This window comes from Triturus cristatus, chromosome 2_1 (genome assembly GCF_964204655.1).
Source record: "Triturus cristatus chromosome 2_1, aTriCri1.1, whole genome shotgun sequence".
In the NCBI taxonomy this organism is placed as follows: domain Eukaryota; kingdom Metazoa; phylum Chordata; class Amphibia; order Caudata; family Salamandridae; genus Triturus; species Triturus cristatus.
In genome coordinates this window covers 527,080,069-527,099,145 of record NC_140581.1, presented here as the reverse complement: position 1 = coordinate 527,099,145, position 19,077 = coordinate 527,080,069, and positions in this window count along the sequence as shown.

Here is a 19,077-nt window from a genome sequence, read left to right as displayed (position 1 = left end):
TCTACTACTCACTCTCTCTACTACTCTCTCTCTACTACTCACTCTCTACTACTCACTCTCTACTACTCACTCTCTACTACTCTCTACTACTCACTCTCCACTACTCTCTACTACTCACTCTCTACTACTCTCTACTACTCACTCTACTGCTCATTCTCTACTATTCATTTTCTACTACTCTCTCTCTGCTACTCAGTCTCCACTACTCACTCTCTACTACTCTCTACTACTCACTCTCTAAAACTCACTCTCTACTACTCCCTCTACTACTCACTCTCTACTACTCTCTACTACTCCCTCTACTACTCACTCTCTACTACTCTCTACTACTCTCTACTTCTCACTCGCTACTACTCTCTACTACTCACTACTACTCTCTCCTAATCACTCTCTGCTACTCTCTCTACTACTCTCTACTACTCTTTCTACTACTCTCTCTACTCTCTACTCTCTATTACTCATCCTCTACTCTCTACCTCTCTACCTTTCTCTACCTCTCTCTCTACTACTCTCTACCTCTCTACCTCTACCTCTCTACCTCTCTACCTCTACCTCTCTACCTCTACGTCCCTACCTCTACATCTCTACCTCTCTACCTCTCTCTACCTCTCTCTACATGCACACATATGCACATATATGCATTTATATATATGTATGTGTATATATATGTATATACATTCATATATAAACATATATATAATCTGCATATCTATATAAATACAAATATAAATGCATGCATACATATACAGATATGCATCTTATTTACATAAAATTTTGAAAAACACTAATAAAAGCAAAGCTAAAAAGCCACCTAATTACAAACAGAATTGCTTTAACTTAAACGAGGGCGAGACCTATTGCATTTTCAATGCTTGTTTACTTTGGTTCCATCAAGAAGGCATTCAGATGTGACACAATTGCCATAAATTCTTAATGGTAGCACTCTAGTTCCTCATTAGATCACTGTAGTAAAGCTACTGCTCACCAGGGAAGTCTGCTGCTGGTATTCAAAGTGCATGTTTCAGTCTGCATGTCAGAACTTTTTAATGAAATAGAAGAGGATTTGAGAAGTCAAAATGTGCCCTAAGTTTTCTTTCTGCAGCACTAGTCATAATTTCTATGGCAAAATGAACCCCCTCATTTTGTTCCTTTGCAAATTAAATGTTTTAAATGTTATCACTTTATTCCAATCAAGATGGCTGCAGGTGTGCCATACTTTTGTCATAAGTAAGACTGTTAGCGCTCTAGTTGTTCTTTAAAACACTCTGGGATTTCTGTCATTGGGCTATACTTGGGCTACATCTCGGTGATATTTGTGCTACATTTGGGCTCTTTTGGCTCTGGTGGCCATCTTGGGAGACTTGTTATGAAGTTTCCTAATTTCCTCATTTACTGCAGTCTCCTCAGTAGGCATACTGTCAGTTTTTTACTTTGATTCAATGAAGAAGGCATTCAGATGTGTCACACATTTGCCATAAATTCAGAATGTTAGCACTCTAGTTGCTCATTAGATCACTGTAGTAAAGCTACTGTTCACCAGGGAAGTCTGCTGCTGGTATTGAAAGTGCATGTTTCAGTCTGCATGTCAGAATTCTTTAATGAAATAGAAGAGGATTTGAGAAGTCACTCAAAATGTGCCCTAATTTTTCTTTCTGCAGCACTAATCATACAATCTATGGCAAAATGAACCCTCTCATTTTGTTCCTTTTTAAATTAAATGTTTTAAATGTTACCACTTTATTCCAATCAAGATGGCTTCAGGTGTGCCATACCTTTGTTATAAGTAAGATTGTTAGCGCTCTAGTTGTTCTTTGGAACACTCTTGGAAGCTGCAGTAGAACACAAAGGAATTAACTGACAGTCTCTGCCCTTGTTGGATATACATGTTTTACTGAGAATGTCAGACTTCATTCTCACATGACTGAGAAAGATAATGTGAATTTACAGAAAATATGCTCTCAGTTTAGCTTATAGATCACCTTCCAAACCTCTGTGGGAAAAGCATGTGAAAATAGTTTTCTCTCAAACATGATTCATGATATCCCAGCAGAAGGCTTTTTCACATGGTACAATCACCTTAGAACATACTACAATTCCTAAAATGAGTATGGTACCATCAACAAATGATTTATAATGTAACTAAGGTCTTAAAACCTTCTATTAACTGCAATGCTTTTTAATGAGGTGCTATCATGTATATTGATCCCAAGATGGCTGCCAACACTTCTTGGATGAAGTGCTGACAGCCAATCAGATCTCACAATGAGATGTGTGGTTAGGCTCCGCCCAGATATGTATATGATTTTACTTTTGATTTTCTCAGGAACTACTGAACGGATTTACACCATATATGCAAAAGGCACATGGCTGACTTGAGGACTACCTCTTTGTCAAATTTCAAGTAATTCTGTTCAGCCGTTCTGGCTGTAGCTGTGTCTAAAGGTCCTATGGAAAAATGCATGGGGAAAACGTGTTTTGGGACCCCCCTTTTTTCTCGGCCCCCGCTTGACGAATCACCCCGAGACTTTCAGGGTAGGAGCTGAACGGAGCGCCCCATTAGTTTTGAAAATTTCGCGAGGATTCGTCAACCGGCGCCAAAGTTATTCAAAATAGAATTTTGAGATTTCCTATGGAAACTAGGTTGTAACTATAACTATCTACTGGCGACCGCCAGTAGATAATATACATATATATATATATATATATATATATATATATATATATATATATATATATATATATATATATATATATATATATATATATACATATAGATATATATATATATATATTTATTCTTTTTTTAAAAAGTTTTTTTCGGGTGCGCGCTGGGTGCGCGCACTCAGCTATATTTTTTTTAAAGATATAAATCTTTTTTTTTGCCCTACAAGGTCCTACTGTGACCCCCTTACAATGCCTAGTGGGTCAATATCTCCCCACTCTGCCCCCTTTACACGTTCTCCCCCTTTGTTTCTCACCCCCTCTTTATGCGAGAGACAAAATGGCGGCCGCCGCTTCCTGATTTCCACTGATTCGAATGTTTACTTACTTCTTACAACCAATCAGAAGTGCGCTCGCGCACTGCCGAGTGCGCGCACCCAGCGCGTACGCTGCGCGCTTACAGATATATATATTGTTTTAAATGCTTTTTTCTCAGGAAATACTGAACAGATTTACACCAGACCTGCAAAAGGCACTTCATGGACCTTTTAGCTACCTCTCTGCCAAATTTCACATAATTATGTTAAGCCGTTCAGGCTGTAGCTGCGACTAAAGTCCCTATGGAAAAATCCATGGGGAAAACGTGTTTTGGGACCCCCCCTTTTTCTCAGCCCCCGCTTTACGAATCACCCCGAGACTTCCAGGGTAGGAGCTGAGCGGAGCGACCCATTAGTTTTGAAAATTTCGCGAGGAATCGTCAACCAGCGCCAAAGTTATTCAAAATAGAATTTTGAGATTTCCTATGGAAACTCGGTCCTAACTATAACTATCTACTGCCAGTAGATAATATATATATATATTATATATATATATATATATATATATATATATATATATATATATATAATATATATATATATATATAATTCCACAAGTACCCCAAAGCTTTAGGATGCACTCACCAACTCATACGGTAGCAGCGTGATGAAACATCCTTGAAGATCCTGATAGATGTGCCTTACGCGTTTCAAACTAAAAGTTCTTGTTCACAGGCAGGGCGGCTGCACTCATACACAAAAAAACTGCTGCTGATTAACACCTGAATTTATTCACCTCCATTAGGTCACATGATAATGCAAAGCATTGTGGTAGCAGTAGTTTCACAAATGTGTCATCTCCATATCACTCGTGCACACACTTGTAAATATATTTGCAGTACCGTCCTTTTTTTTTTTTTGCCGTGCGCATACGGTAAGCTTACCGTACGCGCACTCCGCGTTTTTTTTTTAAAATTATTAAATGTATTTTTCGTACTTTTTGGTCCTTCGTGGACCCCCTGACAAACGCTAGGGGGTCTGCAACTCTCTCCGTTGCCCCCTTTTCACGTTATCCACCTTTGTTTTTCAGTGCGAGAGACAGAAAATGGCGGCCGACACTTTCTGATTTCGACCGATTCGAATGTTTACAGTCATGTAACCACCAATCAGAATTGAGCTCGCGCACGGCACCGTACGCGTACGGTAAGCTTACCGTAAGCGCACGTAGCGCGCTTACAGATATATATATTGATTTAAATGCTATTTTCTCAGGACCTACTGAACAGATTTACACCAGACCTGCAAAAGGCAAATCTCTGACCTGAGGACTACCTCTCTGCCAAATTTCAAGTAATTCTGTTCAGCCGTTCGGGCTGTAGCTCGGACTAAAGGTCCTATGGGAAAATGCATGGGGAAAACGCGTTTTGGGACCCCCCTTTTTTCTCAGCCCCCGCTTGACGAATCCCCCCGAGACTTCCAGGGAAAGAGCGGAGCGGAGCGCCCCACCTATTTCAAAAATTTTGCGAGGATTCATTAACCGGCGCCAAAGTTATTCCAAATAGAATGTTGCGGATTTCCTATGGAAACACGGTCCTAACTATAACTATCTACTGGCGACCGCCAGTAGATAATATATATAAATATATATATATATTTATATATATATATATATTCACTGAAAAAAACATAGGTTTCAGGGGCGTTATAGTTAGCTGGACTTTTCACTCGTACAAAACCATTGAAATTCCCAAGTTATAGTTAGTTCAGCTAACTATAACTCGCGTGCCCGCAATGCACTTTTGATGATGTCACATATTACATCACTCATGACATGGTAAGTGACATCACTCATGACATCTCTGATGACATCTTAAATGACATCACTGATGACATCATCCAGTGAATGTGTGTTTTTCTGAAAATTACATATGTTTTATATATGTATATCTCAAGGTCGATGGAAGAATATATGGGTATATAAGTGTCTAAATGGATGATTTGTTTTTGAAAAATTGATTGTATAACTGACTGATTAAGTGTATCTTAGTGAATACATGGCTTAGTGAGTAATGTTTAAATGTGGAAATATCTGTATCGTCTCTCACTTTGTGTATAAGTGGCTGCATGGGTTGGTGAGTAGCTACATGAGTGTCTATATAGGTTATTAGTAAGCCTGGGCAAAGCACTACGCTACGCTCGCGTAGTTTGCGAAGTTTGCGCTGCTTCGCACTACACGAATTGCACGTAGCACAGTGCAAACACGCGTAGCGTAGTGTTGCGTAGTGCAGCGGTCATTTTTTGCTTGCTCGCGGTCCTCAACGTCAAGTTGGCGACCGCGAGCAAGCAAAATGACATCCCGGCGAGACTTTTTCCTCGTTCGCGATCAGCAACATCAAGTTGGCGATCGCAAGCGTGGAAAATAAACTTCCTGGCGAGATTCTCAACGCGAGGAGGTCATGTTTCTCATTGCGAGTGGTCGCGTATGCTCACGACCGCTCGCGATGAGAAACTACCAATCCGCGTTGAGAAAGCTGCTGTTCGAGTAAAAATCTACTCGAGCAGCAGAAAACTACAGCTCGCACTGTGCAAGATGCCGTTTTCAATGATTGCACAGTGCCGGTTGCTTGTCCGCACTGTGCAATCATTGAAAACGACATCTTGCACAGTGCGAACAGGGTACGATGCAGTTCGCGAAGTGCTACTCGTAGCTCGCGTAGTGCGAAGTGCACTTTGCGTAGCTTCGCGAAGTGCTACTTCGCGAACTACGCCCAGTGTTAGTTATTAGTTGGTTTTTTGAGTATCAGTCTGAGTGTCTGAGTGTCTGTATGGTTCGGTGGGGGGTATTACGTAGTGCATAGGTGCATGAATGAGCGACTCACTGTTTGTATGTGTTGAAGACAGCATGTGTGCAGGACTGTATGGGTGGATGAGTGTGTGCATGGGTGTGTTAGTGAGTGATAGACTGTCTCAATAGTGTCTTTATGAGTAACTACATATGTTTTAAACTAGTATATGTGACTATTGGTGTATATAAGTGAGTATATGTGAGAGTGAGAGATTGAAAGAGTTCCTGTATGAATAAGTATGTGTTTCTATAAGTGATTGTTTAAAAGACTAAGTATGTGTAAGTTTCTGTAGAATAAGTGTGGTGGTGTGTGTATAACTGTATATGCAAGTAAATGGATGTTTTTTTTCTTTATTAGCATGAGTGACTATGTGTGTGAGTAACTCTATGGATGAGTGGCGTTGTGTAACAGGATGTATAGGTGTGTGAGTACATATGATGAGTGAGTACATGTATGAGTGACTGTATAGGACTGTTGGTGAATGAGTGGATGTGTATGTGGATCTTAGATTTACTGAATAGGTTGTTGTAACTGGTATTGTATGTCCATTGTTTTGAACATTGTAGTTTCTATTTTTGAATGTGTGTATCAAAGGTTATATTAGGGGAAGAGGAGGTCTGCCACTCTATCACAAGGATGATGTCATCAGCGATGTCATTAGTGATGTCATTTGAGATGTCATCAGTGATGTCATGAGTGATGTGACGTCATCAGCAGTGCATTGCGGGCGCGCGAGTTATAGTTAGCTGAACTAACTATAACGGGGGAATTTCAATGGTTTTGTACGAGTGAAAAGTCCAGCTAACTATAACGCCCATGAAACCTATGGTTTTTTCAGTGAATTTCTAAGGTTTTTTAAATGCTAATTCCTAAGTATAACGTGCCTGAAACCTATGGTTTTTTCAGTGAATTTCAAAGGTTTTTTAAATGCTAATTTCTAACTATGCCTAGAGACATGTGAAGAAAGAAGAAAAAACACACAGAAAGAAAAAAAAGAAATGCAGAAAGAAGCAACAGAAGTGCTCAAAGATAAAGAAAAGTGCAGGAAGAAGGATAACGTGCAGAAAGTACAAACAGAAGAGCAGAAAGAAGCCTTGTTGCAAAATCGTCCTGTACCCTCAGCTTTTTCAGACAGATACTGGTGGTAACTGAGTCTGACTAACCAGTCCTAGAGCCAGTGCTATGTTAAAAGACACTCAGAATACAGTGAAAAACCTACATACACTAGGGAACACTATGCGTTGGGGTCCCCCTGTGATCAGCATGACCTCCTCTGTAAGCCCCTAGTATTTAATAGGGCAGGGGATTAAAACTACCTCTTAAAACGCGCCGCAGGGCGTGTTTGCACACGTCACCTCAGGCCCCGTCCCCTCACTTCCCCACTGTGTAAACACACCCTGTGGCCATTTTAAGTTGGGAGATTAAGTCCCCTTGAATCCTGAGGGTCCCTAGGGTCCAACTAGACCACTAGGTACCTCCAGTAAGCGCCACAGAGCTGCGTTGCAGAGAGATGTAAAAAGGGGCACGGCCTAGACCACCTCTCTGCAACGCAGCGGAGTGGTGCTTACTGGAAGCACCTGGTGGGCTAGTTGGCCCCCAGGGTCCCTCAGGATTGAAGGGGAATTATTTCCCCAACTTAAAACGCGCCACAGGGCTTGTTTGCACACGTTAACTCAGGCCCCGTCCCCTCCCTTCACCACTGTGTAAACACGCCCTGTGGCCGTTTTTAGTTGGGAGATTAAGTTAATTTGAATCCTAAGGGTGCCTAGGGTCCAATTAGCCCGCTAGGTACCTCCAGTATGTGCCACAGAGCTGCGTTGCAGAGAGGTGTAAACAGTGGTACGGCCTGGACCACCTCTCTGCAACGCAGCTCAGTGGCGCTTACTGGAAGCACCTGGTGGGCTAATTAGCCCCCAGGGGCCCTCAGGATTGAAGGGGAATTATTTCCCCAACTTAAAACGCGCCACAGGGCTTGTTTGCACACGTTAACTCAGGCCCCGTCCCCTCCCTTCACCACTGTGTAAACAAGCCCTGTGGCCATTTTTAGTTGGGAGATTAAGTTAATTTGAATCCTGAGGGTCCCTAGGGTCCAACTAGCCCACTAGGTACCTCCAGTATGCGCCACAGAGCAGCGTTGCATCGAGGTGTAAAAAGGGGCGTGGCCTCAGAAAACCTGTCTGCAACGCAGCTCCCTGGCGCACACTGGAGATACCTGTTGGGCTAGTTGGCCCTCAGGGACCCTCAGTAATGAAGGGGAATTAATTCCCCAACTTACAACTGGCCAGGGTGTGCGTTTGCAGAGTGCTGCAGGGAGGGGGCGTGGCCTCCAGCGCGATGCCAGTCTTTTATTTATTTTACTTTTTTTAAGAAGGAGGGCTGTGTGGCCCCCCTTCTTTTTCTAATTTACTGGCCCTGGGGACCCCATCCCCTAGGGCCTGCACCCTAATTTTTTTTGTTGAAAAAAATAAATTTGGCCCTCCCAAGGCCTTAATCGGCCCCGGGGACCCCAACCCCCGGGTCATGGCCTTTTTTTAATTTAAATTCTTTAGGAGGGGACTGCGTTCCCCCCCTCCTCAGGCCACTTATGGCTCCGGGGACCCCATACCCCGGGGCCGGCCTTTGTTTTTTATTATTTTTAAAATATATATATTTATAGAAACACCTAGGACATGCTGGACAAACCGTATGTACCTATCACCATGACGAATTGCATGATATTCATTAAAAGGCGACTATGCATACAATGAATCCACATGGAATGTATTTACACGGCTAGTGAAGCTCTGACGTGTCTGACGCCCTACCGTGCCTAATCCCGGCGCCCCCGCCAGTGGGTACTCTCCAAATAGACACCCTTGTCGTTTATTTATACAAACATGGGTAGCTATTGACGGGCACATTTAATATACACGCACACCAAGCCATTCAAAGGGGATTCGACAAAAATTCGACCAAACTATGCAAGAAACCCCACTCACGGTTAATAAAAAACACATCCACCGCCAGATGTGTAATACTTTTTATTTTACTCTCTGGAAAGGAGACAAACCTCACTTGAGAGTCACAGCGTGCTCCTGGCTGAGCCCAATGCTGTGTTACACCCACCAGTGCCCGCCGATTGCCTCACACCTCTGTGTTGTATTCCACTAGCTAGTGCGTATGCTATGACACTCTCTAGCCCATGTGCACTGTAACACCACCCCGTGAATATGTCATGCCACACTTGCCTTCGCACGGGTTATATTGCCCCATCTAACGTGCCTTCCTCGATGTGTATGTTATAACGCACAGCGCTATGCCATACATATTACAATCTGGGATCCATATCTTTGTCACAGTGCATATGCAACGTTACACTCCCCAGCACATATTTTATATTACAACTTTAGAGACTAGTTATGTTACACAACACTGCCCTGTGCATATTACACTCCAAGGCGCATATCGCATAGCACGCGCTAGTGCCTGTGCTATCTCGCGCTCTCCAATGAATCTGTCATCACGCACAATGTATTGCATATTATATTTCACGCCCCGGTTCATCTTATATCACACTTTTTGGTGCATAGTTTATGCATAGTTTATACCATATACTACATCTAGTTTTCATTTTCAATCGTGCTCTCAGGACTATGTTCTATATAACACTGCATCCACCTACCCTTTTCACAGGCATTACATTTTGCGATGGGGGTGGAGGGTCAGGGGTTGTTTCTGCCAAGTGAGCCCGGAGTCACAGTCACAAACGTCCTCTTCTTCCTGAATAAAAGTGAGATTATGCTGCATACTTGTTCATATTTTAAGTAGTCCGCACAGACACACATTTTAAAAACAATTAAGTTCCTAATACCCACCTTCTCTTTCTTCAGCACTAATCATAATTTCTATGGCAAAATGAACCCCCTCATTGTGTTCCTTTTTAAATTAAATGTTTTAAGTGTTACCAGTTTATTCCAATCAAGATGGCTTCAGGTGTGTCATACTTTTGTCATAAGTAAGACAGTAAGCGCTCTAGTTGTTCTTAAGAACACTCTGTGACATTCTGTCATTAGGCTATACTTGGGCTACATCTGGGTGATATTTGGGCTACATTTGGGCTCTTTTGTCTCTGGTGGCCATCTTGGGAGATTTATTTGTTATGAAGTTTCCTAATTTCCTCATTTACTGCAGTCTCCTCAGTGGGAATACTTTCAGTTTTTTATTTTGGTTCCATCAAGAAGGCATTCAGATGTGTCACACATTTGCCATAAATTCTGAATGTTAGCACTCTAGTTGCTCATTAGATCACTGTAGTAAAACGACTGCTCACCAGGGAAGTCTGCTGCTGGTATTCAAAGTGCATGTTTCAGTCTGCATGTCAGAATTTGTTTATGAAATAGAAGAGGATTTGAGAAGTCAAAATGTGCCCTAATTTTTCTTTCTGCAGAACTAATCATAATTGCTATGGCAAAATGAACCCCCTCAGTTTGTTCCTTTGTAAATTAAATGTTTTAAGTGTTACCACTTTATTCCAATCAAGATGGCTTCAGGTGTGCCATACTTTTGTCATAAGTAAGACTGTTAGCGCTCTAGTTTTTCGTTAGAACACTCTGGGACATTCTGTTATTGGGCTATACTTGGGCTACATCTGGGTGATATTTGGGCTACATTTTGGCTCTTTTGTCTCTGGTGGTCATCTTGGGAGATTTATTTGTTATGAAGTTTCCTAATTTCCTCATTTACTGCAGTCTCCTCAGTAGGAAATACTTTCAGTTTTTTACTTGGTTCCATCAAGAAGGCATTCAGATGTGTCACACATTTGCCATAAATTCTGAATGTTAGCACTCTAGTTGCTCATTAGATCACTGTAGTAAAGCTACTGCTCACCAGGGAAGTCTGCTGCTGGTATTCAAAGTGCATGTTTCAGTCTGCATGTCAGAATTTTTTTATGAAATAGAAGAGGATTTGAGAAGTCAAAATGTGCCCTAATTTTTCTTTCTGCAGAACTAATTATAATTTCTATGGCAAAATGAACCCCCTCAGTTTGTTCCTTTGTAAATTAAATGTTTTAAGTGTTACCACTTTATTCCAATCAAGATGGCTTCAGGTGTGCCATACTTTTGTCATAATTAAGACTGTTAGCGCTCTAGTTTTTTGTTAGAACACTCTGGGACATTCTGTCATTGGGCTATACTTGGGCTATATCTGGGTGATATTTGGGCTACATTTTGGCTCTTTTGTCTCTGGTGGCCATTTTGGGAGACTTATTTGTTATGATGTTTCCTAATTTTCTTATTTACTACAGTCTCCTCAGTAGGAAATACTTTCAGTTTTTTACTTTGATTCCATCAAGAAGGCATTCAGATGTGTCACAAATTTGCCATAAATTCAGAATGTTAGCACTTTAGTTGCTTATTAGATCACTGTAGTAAAGCTACTGCTCACCAGGGAAGTCTGCTGCTGGTATTGAAAGTGCATGTTTCAGTCTGCATGTCAGAATTTTTTAATGAAATAGAAGAGGATTTGAGAAGTCACTCAAAATGTGCCCACATTTTTCTTTCTCCAGCACTAATCATACTTTCTATGGCAAAATGAACCCCCTCATTTTGCTTCTTTTTAAATTAAATGTTTTCAGAATTACCACTTTATTCCAACCAAGATGGCTTCAGGTGTGCCATACGTTTGTCATAAGTAGGACTGTTAGCGCTCTAGTTGTTCTTTAGAACACTCTGGGAAGCTGCAGTAAAACACAAAGGAATCAACTGACAGTCTCTGCCCTTGTTGGATGTACATGTTTTACTGAGAATGTCAGACTTCATTCTCACATGACTGAGAAAGATAATGTGAATTTACAGAAAATATGCTCTCAGTTAGCTTATAGATCACCTTCCAAACCTCTGTGGGAAAAGCATGAGAAAATAGTTTTCTCTCAACATGATTCATGATATCACAGCAGAAGGCTTTTTCACATGGTAAAATCCCCTTAGAACACACCACAATTCCTAAAATGAGTATGGTACCATCAACAAATGATTTATAATGTAACTAAAGTCTTAAAACCTTCTATTAACTGCAAGGCTTTTTAATGAGGTGCTATCATGTATATTGGTCCCAAGATGGCTGCCAACACTTCTTGGATGAAGTGCTGACAGCCAATCAGATCTCACGATGAGATGTGTGGTTAGGCTCCGCCCAGATAAATATGTGATTTTACTTTTGATTTTCTCAGGAACTACTGAACGGATTTACACCATTTAAGCAAAAGGCACATGCCTGACCTGAGGACTACCTCTTTGCCAAATTTCAAATAATTCTGTTCAGCCGTTCGGGCTGTACCTTCGACTAAAGGTCCTATGGGAAAATGCATGGGGAAAACGCGTTTTGGGACCCCCCTTTTTTCTCAGCCCCCGCTTGACGAATCACCCCGAGACTTTCAGGGTAGGAGCATTAGTTTTGAAAATTTCACGAAGATAAGTCAACCGGCGCCAAAGTTATTCAAAATAGAATTTTCAGATTTCCTATGGGAACTCGGTCCTAACTATAACTATCTACTGGAGACCGCCAGTAGATAATATATATATATATATTTATTTATATATATATGTTTATATATATATATATATTAACTGAAAAACCATAGGTTTCAGGAACGTTATAGTTAGTTGGACATTTCAATCGTACAAAACCATAGAAATTCTGGCGTTATAGTTAGTTCAGCTAACTATAACTCGCGCCCCAGCAATGCACTGCTGATGACGTCACATATTACATCATTCATGGAATGGTCAGTGACATCACTGATGACATCTCAAATGACATCACTGATGACATCATCCAGTGACTGTGAGTTTCTGTAAAGTTTAATTTTGTTTTATATATATGCCAAGCTGTATTGAGAAATGAGTGGGTGTATAAGTGTCTCTATGGAGGATTTAGTAGGTATGTGACAGACTGTATAAGTGAGTGATTAAATGTGTCTTACTGAATGCATGGGTTAGTGACTAAACTGTGTGAAAGTCTGTATCAGTCTGTCTGTTGTTGTGTAAGCTGCTGCATGGTTTGGTGAGTAGCTGCATGAGTGTCTATATGGGTTATTGATGGCTTGCCTGAGTATTTGTATGGCTGCCTGAGTGTGTGTGTGGGTGGGTGGGAGGTGTGTGACTCTGTGCATAGATGTGTGAGTGGTTGATTCACTGGGTGTATGGGTTCAAGAGTGCATGTGGAAACAGCTGTATGGGTGGGTGAGTGTGTGTATGGGTGTGTTGGTGAGTGAATGGATGTCTCAGTGGTTCATGTGCAAGTAACTACATACGTAAAAAGCAGTATATGTGAGTGATGGTGCATGTAAATAACTATGTGTTAGTAATTGTGAGAGTGGCTGCATGGAGGAGTGTATATTTGTATCAGTGATTCTATAAGAGAGTCATTTTGAGTTAGTATCCACATATGGCAGAGTGGCAAACGCGCAGCGTTGACGCGCAGCGGTCGCGCCCTAAGCGCGCCGAAGGCACGCCAAAGGTAAGCCCGTCTGCACCTGTCCGCGCCTGGACCGCGCCCAGGGCCCGAACCCCTGGCCCCCGCAGACACCAGCACACCCGCTGGACCTACGATGCCACCGAACTCAACGCACTCAACGCAGGCCGAGTCCCGGGATGCTACCGAGCCACCCCGAGACGCACCCACAGACCCTTCAGCTGCCACTCCTGCAAGTTCACCTGCATCCGGACCTGCACTACACCATCACCCACCAAGCCGAGCACCAGCAGCAACCACCTGAAGTGCATCCTGCTCAACACCCGCTCCGTCCACAGACACGCCATCGAACTCTGGAACCTCCTCGACACCACATCTCCAGACGTCGCCTTCCTCACGGAAAACTGGATGAACGTCTCCTCAGCGCCCGACATCGCCATCCCGGACGGATGCAAGATCACCCGGAGGGACCGCGGCAACCAGACGGGAGGAGGCATCGCCATCATCCACAGGAACACCATCCGCATCACAACCAACACCGACGACACCCTCACAACCGCCGAACACCTGCATTTCCAGATCCACACCGACCCCAAGACCACCCTCAGAGGCACCCTCATCTACAGACCCCCGGGACCACGCACACAATTCAGCGAAGACAACACCGACTTCATCAGCCCGCACGCCCTCCCCTCCGCTGACTACATCCTCCTCGGGGACCTCAACTTCCACCTGGAGAACAACAACGACCACAACACCACCACCCTGCTGGACAACCTCGCCAACCTCGGTCTCAAGCAGCTAGTGACCACCCCCACCCACTACGCCGGACACACACTCGACCCCGTCTTCTCATCCAGCAAGGACATCGCCTTCAGCCACGCCACCGGACTCCACTGGACGGACCACAGCTGCGTCCACTTCAGCTTCAGAAGGACCACGATCCACCACCAACAGGTTGCAAGCAGAAGCTGGGACAAGATCACAGCCGACCAGCTCGCCGCATCCTTGAGCCAGAACCCTCCCACCAGCTCAGTGAACCCCAGCCAGGCCGCCAACAACCTCACGAAGTGGATCAGCAACTGCGCAGACGACCTCGCCCCTCTGAGGACCCTGCCTAGCAGACCCGGCAGCAAGAAAGCCCCATGGTTCACCGACGAACTCAAGAGCTCCAAGAAGAACTGCCGAGCCCTCGAGAAAGCCTGGCGCAGAGACCCAACACCAGACAACATGACCACCCTCAAGCTCACCACCCGAAAACACAACCAACAGATCCACGCCACCAAGAAAACTGCATTCAAGGAACGACTGGACAACAACGCACACAACAGCAAGGAACTCTTCAATATCGTTAAAGAGCTCTCCAACCCCAACGCCGGAAACAACGACATCACCCCATCACAAGACCTCTGCAACTCCCTCGCCTCCTACTTCCACAACAAGATCGCAGACATACACAACAGCTTCAGACCACAACCGACGCACCCCACGACCGCACCAACGCCCCCCACCACCACCCTCCGTGCCTGGACCCCGATCAGCACCGAAGACACCAGCCGCACGATGAACTCCATCCACTCCGGATCTCCAACCGACCCCTGCCCTCACCACGTCTTCAACAAGGCCGACGCTGTCATCGCACCCCATCTGCGGGACATCATCAACACCTCCTTCGACACCGCTACCTTCCCGGAGAGCTGGAAGCACGCCGAACTCAGCGCTCTACTGAAGAAACCATCAGCGGACCCCACTGAACTCAAAAACTACCTCCCCATCTCGCTCCTCCCGTTTCCGGCCAAAGTCATCGAGAAGACCGTCAACAAGCAGCTGGCCGCCTTTCTCGAGACGAACGGATCCCTCGACCTCTCGCAGTCTGGCTTCCGGGCCAACCACAGCAACGAGACCGCCCTCATCGCAGCCACCGATGACATCTGAACCCTGCTCGACAACGGAGAAACAGCGGCCCTCATCCTCCTGGACCTCTCCACGGCATTCGACACTGTCTGCCACCGCACCCTAGTGCAGCGCCTCAGCAACGTCGGAATCCAGGAGAAGGCACTAGAATGGATCATCTCCTTCCTCGCCGGAAGGACACAGAGAGTCCGCCTCCCCCCGTTCAGATCAGAAGCCACCAAAGTCATCTGCGGCGTTCCTCAAAGCTCCTCGCTCAGCCCCACCCTCTTCAATGTCTACATGAGCCCCCTCGCGGCCATCGCACGCCAACACAACCTCAACATCATCTCCTACGCTGACGACACCCAGCTGATCCTCTCCCTCACCAACAACCCCGCCACCGCCAGAGCCAACCTACACGAAGGGATGACAGACATAGCCAAGTGGATGATGAACAGCCGCCTGAAACAGAACTCAGACAAGACGGAAGTTCTCATCCTGGGCTCCTCGCCCTCCGCCTGGGACGACTCCTGGTGGCCCCCCGTCCTGGGCAGCGCACCCAAACCAACAGACCATGCACGCAACCTGGGCTTCATCCTGGACTCCTCCCTCTCCATGACCAGACAAATCAACGCCGTCTCCTCGTCGTGCTTCAACATCCTGCGCATGCTACGTAAGATCTTCCGTTGGATCCCCACCGAGACCAGGAAGACGGTCACCCAGGCCCTCGTCACCAGCCGACTGGACTACGGCAACTCCCTCTACGCCGGAACCACTGCCAAACTCCAGAAGAGACTCCAGCGGATCCAGAACGCCTCAGCAAGACTCATCCTCGACATCCCCCTACACAGCCACATCTCCGGACACCTGAGAGACCTGCACTGGCTCCCAGTCAACAAGAGAATCACCTTCCGTCTCCTCACCCACGCACACAAAGCCTTACACAACCAAGGCCCAAGATACCTCAACAGCCGCCTCAACTTCTACACTCCCACATGCCAGCTTCGATCGACCGGCCATGCCCTCACCGCCGTCCCCCGCATCCGAAGAGCCACATCAGGAGGAAGGTCCTTCTCCTACCTGGCCGCCAAGACTTGGAACTCCCTCCCGACCCACCTCCGCCTGACCCAAGACCACGCCGCCTTCAGGAAGCAGCTCAAGACCTGGCTGTTCGAGCAGTAGCGGACCCCCCCCTCCCCAAGCGCCTTGAGACCCTCCGGGTGAGTAGTGCGCTATATAAATGCCTTGATTGATTGATTGATTGATTGATTATCGGTATGAATAAGTGAGGTTGTGTCTGTATAACTGTATAGGTGAGTAAATGGAAGTATGATTGATTCTTTGCATGACTGACTAAGTGTGTGAGTAACTCTGGAAATGTGGCAGTGTGTGAGTGTCTGTATAGGTGTAAAAGTGCATATGATAGTGTTGTATTGATGAGTGACTGCATGTGTGAGTGACTGTATGGGTGAATGAGTGGATGTGTGTGTAGACCTAGGAATCAGTCAGTGCGTATTTAGTAGCTGGTATTGATGTGTCTATTTTTTCGAAAATGATAGTCTGTATTTTAGAGTGGGTGTATCAAAGGTTAAATTCAGGTGTGAGGAGGAGCATCAGATTTTCACGTGGATGATGTCATCAGTGATGTAATTTGAGATGTCATCAGTGATGTCATCAGTGATGTCACTGACCATGTCATGAATGATGTAATATGTGACGTCATCAGCAGTGCATTGCGGGGGCGCGAGTTATAGTTAGCTGAACTAACTATAACGCCGGAAATTCTATGGTTTTGTACGAGTGAAATGTCCAACTAACTATAACGTTCCTGAAACCTATGGTTTTTTCAGTTAATTTCTATGGATTTTTAAATGCTAGTTTCTAACTATAACGTGCCTGAAATCTATGGTTTTTTCAGTGAATTTGTATGGTTTTTTAAATGCTAATTTCTAACTATAACGTGCCTGAAACCTATGGTTTCTCCAGTGAATTTCAAAGGTTTTTTTAATGAAAATTTGTAAGTCTAATGTACCTAAATCCTATGTTTTTTTATTTTCTATATATATATACATACGTATATTTAAAAAAATTGTGAATAATTTTTAGTTAGTAAAACTATATTCATTCTTTTAAAAAAAAAAATTATACAGAAGTCACACACCCTTCGTGCACCCTACACGATGGCTGAGCGCATTCCGGTAGCCATTTTGAAAAGTCGCCCTGGGGTCTCAACTTCGGCGTAATTTGTGAAGTATGAAATATCTTTAAATTAATTATAAATAAAAGTTTTCCTTTAAGAGTTTGTCTAAATTTATTAGTAAAAGTATTTTTAAAGTATTATTTTCAATATAATTTCGACTAAAAATTATTCGATTATTATTGGATTCGGAGGTTAGGGGGATGGCCATTTTGCTCGATCTGTTTGGCAAGATTTTTTGGTCTAGTCAGGTGGACACCCTCCTCCGGGTGAGGTACGGCTTGAGGATTCTATTCAAAAGGTGAGGAATCAACAGGCAGAAGTATCAATCAGAAGAGCAAGTTACTTACCTTAGGTAACGCTTTTTCTGGTGGATACAGTATCTGCCTGTGAATTCCTCACTGTCCCTCCCACCTCCCCGTTGTCCACCTGTTTCTACCAAAAATATGCTTTTACTGTTTGGCATGAATGTTTTTAATATGTCTTAATCATGCTTATGTTTTTATAGTGAGAAATGCTTGATCTGTTGCTATTTCTTTATTCCTGAATTTGAATTTGAATTTGAATTTAAAAGCATTTATTAAGCGCACTTATACCATGCGGTTTCATGGCGCTTTAAGTGATGCAGTGGCCGTCGGCAGTAGAAGGCTAAGCATTGTAAGCTTGCTCGAATAAAAAGGTTTTAAGATCCTTCCGAAATAGCATGTAGGAAGGAGATGTACGAAGAGCGGCAGGAAGAGAATTCCAAAAGAGCGGGGCGAGAACAGCGAACCTCGCTCCGCCAGATTTCTGTTTCTTGAAGCGAGGAATGGTCAAGAGAGCCATATGGGTGGAGCGAAGTTCGCGGCCCGGCAGATAAGATTTTATGGCAGAGCGTATAAACTCGGGAGCTGTTCCCGATCTAGCCTGGAAGGTGAGGCAACCGAGTTTAAAAAGGGCACGCTCTCTCACCGGGAGCCAATGCAGAGCTTTAAGCAGTGGAGTGGCTCGGTGGTATTTGGGTAAGCCGTGAATCAAGCGAGCCGCTTGATTCTGTATCAGCTGCAAGCGATGGATCGCATAGGCAGGGGCTCCATTGTAGATAATATTGCCATAATCAATTCGTGATAGTACCATAGCCAACACAATGATTTTTAACGCAGAAAGGGAAAAAAAACGAGAAACTTTCCTAATTATTCTTAATGAAAAGAAACAAGCGGAGACCACTGAACCAACTTGTGAGTGGATGGAAAGTTGTGAATTTAGAAAAATCCCGAGAGTTTTGACCTTAGGGACAGGAAGAGGGGAAACACCAAGTGACAGGGGCCAATTTCCCTAAGAATATGGGCTGGGGCAAAATCTAGAGGAGAACCAGATTTGACTCGGTAGAGTAGTGAGAAAAGTGTATCATTGGTTAACAGTGGAATAGAGTTGAGTTTGGGGGCAGTGGGCGGGGGGGAAGGATTGACAAATGTAAGGGAAGGTGGGGGAATGTTAAGTTTAATTTTGACTACTTTGTCAATAAAAAAACTCGTTGAGCGAGTTGCAGAGGGACTGAGAAGGGGGAATGGTAGCCATGGTTCTACTGGATAGTGCTAGTTCATGGACCGTGGTGAAAATTTCCTTTGAGCGGGACTCAGCTGCCATGATCCTGCTGGTGTAGAATTCAGTTTTAGCCGCAAGAATGCCCTTTTTATTCCTTTATTGGTTATGCATTTGTATATATATATAT